Genomic DNA, 2,538 nt, shown 5'->3' with positions numbered 1-2,538 from the left:
ACGTTGATTCAAGAAAATATGAAGGAAGTTAAATTTCACAATAGTAGAAAGATGAAAGACCATGCAGAATTAATCCAAATCCTAACAAATTTCATCTATGATGAATCAAATAGAAAGACAATTCCAAGATAAATAGAAAGAGTTCATAAAAATGTTGAATTTTATATACGTTAACTCAAAAAAGTCTACACATTTCTTTATAAGTTGGAAATTGATTTCTGAGACTAATTTGTAAACTAGATAAACTCATCTTTAATAGAAAAAGTTTGAAAAATGTATTGTAATTACAATTAATATGTACCAAGGCAATACGTCTAGTAAAAATTGCATTCCTATGTACGTTGATTCAAGAAAATATGAAGGAAATCAAATTTCACAATAGAAGAAATTTGAAAGACCATGCAGAACTAATCAGAATCCTAACAAATTTCATCTATCTTGAATCAAATACAAAGACAAAGCAAACACAAAAAGAAAGAGTTCATAAAAATGTTGAATTTTATATACGTTAACTCAAAAAAGTCCACACATTTCTTTATAAGTTGGAAATTGATTTCTGAGACTAAATTGTAAACTAGATGAACTCATCTTTAACAGAAAAAGTTTGAAAAATGTATTGTAATTACAATTAATATGTTCTAAGGCAATACATCTAGTAAAAATTGCATTTCTATGTACGTTGATTCAAGAAAATATGAAGAAAGTCAAATTTCACAATAGAGGAAAGATGAAAGACCATGCAGAACTAAAAGCCAACATAAAAAGAAAGAGTTCATAAAAATGTTGAATTTTATATACGTTAACTCAAAAAAGTCTACACATTTCTTTATAAGTTGGAAATTGATTTCTGAGACTAATTTGTAAACTAGATAAACTCATCTTTAGTAGAAAAAGTTTGAAAAATGTATTGTAATTACAATTAATATGTTCCAAGGCAATACGTCTAGTAAAAATTGCATTTCTATGTACGTTGATTCAAGAAAATATGAAGGAAATCAAATTTCACAATAGAAGAAATTTGAAAGACCATGCAGAACTAATCAGAATCCTAACAAATTTCATCTATCTTGAATCAAATAGAAAGACAAAGCAAACACAAAAACAAAGAGTTCATAAAAATGTTGAATTTTATATACGTTAACTCAAAAAAGTCCACACATTTCTTTATAAGTTGGAAATTGATTTCTGAGACTAAATTGTAAACTAGATGAACTCATCTTTAACAGAAAAAGTTTGAAAAATGTATTGTAATTACAATTAATATGTTCTAAGGCAATACATCTAGTAAAAATTGCATTTCTATGTACGTTGATTCAAGAAAATATGAAGAAAGTCAAATTTCACAATAGAGGAAAGATGAAATACCATGCAGAACTAATCCAAATCCTAACAAATTTCATCTATCTCGAATCAAATTGAAAGAAAAAGCCAACACAAAAAGAAAGATTTCATAAAAATGTTGAATTTAATATACGTTAACTCAAAAAAGTCTACACACTTCGTTATAAGTCGGAAATTAATTTTTGAGACTAAATTGTAAACTAGATAAACGCATCTTTAACAGAAAAAGTTTGAAAAATGTATTGTAATTATAATTAATATGTTCCAAGGCAATACGTCTAGTAAAAATTGCATTTCTATGTACGTTGAATGAAGAAAATATGAAGGAAGTCAAATTTAACAATAGAAGAAGGATGAAAGACCATGCAGAACGAATCGAAATCCTAACAAATTTCATCTTTCTTGAAACAAATAGAAAGACAAAGCCAACACAAAAAGAAAGAGTTCATCAAAATTTTCAATTTTATATACGTTAACTCAAAAAAGTCTACACATTTCGTTATAAGTCGGAAATTGATTTCTGAGACTAAATTGTAAACTAGATGAACTCATCTTTAACAGAAAAAGTTTGAAAAATGTATTGTAATTACAATTAATATGTTCTAAGGCAATACGTCTAGTAAAAATTGCATTTCTATGTACGTTGATTCAAGAAAATATGAAGGAAGTCAAATTTCACAATAGAAGAAATTCGAAAGACCATGCAGAACTAATCCAAATCCTAACAAATTTCATCTATCTTGAATCAAATAGAAAGACAAAGCAAACACAAAAAGAAAGAGTTCATAAAAATGTTGAATTTTATATACGTTAACTCAAAAAAGTCTACACATTTCTTTATAAGTTGGAAATTGATTTCTGAGACTAAATTGTAAACTAGATGAACTCATCTTTAACAGAAAAAGTTTGAAAAATGTATTGTAATTACAATTAATATGTTCTAAGGCAATACATCTAGTAAAAATTGCATTTCTATGTACGTTGATTCAAGAAAATATGAAGAAAGTCAAATTTCACAATAGAAGAAAGATGAAAGACCATGCAGAACTAATCCAAATCCTAACAAATTTCATCTCTCTTGAATCAAATAGAAAGACAAAGCCAACATAAAAAGAAAGAGTTCATAAAAATGTTGAATTTTATATACGTTAACTCAAAAAAGTCTACACATTTCTTTATAAGTTGGAAATTGATTTC

The sequence above is a fragment of the Papaver somniferum genome, chromosome 6 (genome assembly GCF_003573695.1).
Source record: "Papaver somniferum cultivar HN1 chromosome 6, ASM357369v1, whole genome shotgun sequence".
NCBI lineage: Eukaryota > Viridiplantae > Streptophyta > Magnoliopsida > Ranunculales > Papaveraceae > Papaver > Papaver somniferum.
The sequence above is the reverse complement of the archived record's forward strand: the minus strand, read 5'-3'. Positions refer to the sequence as shown.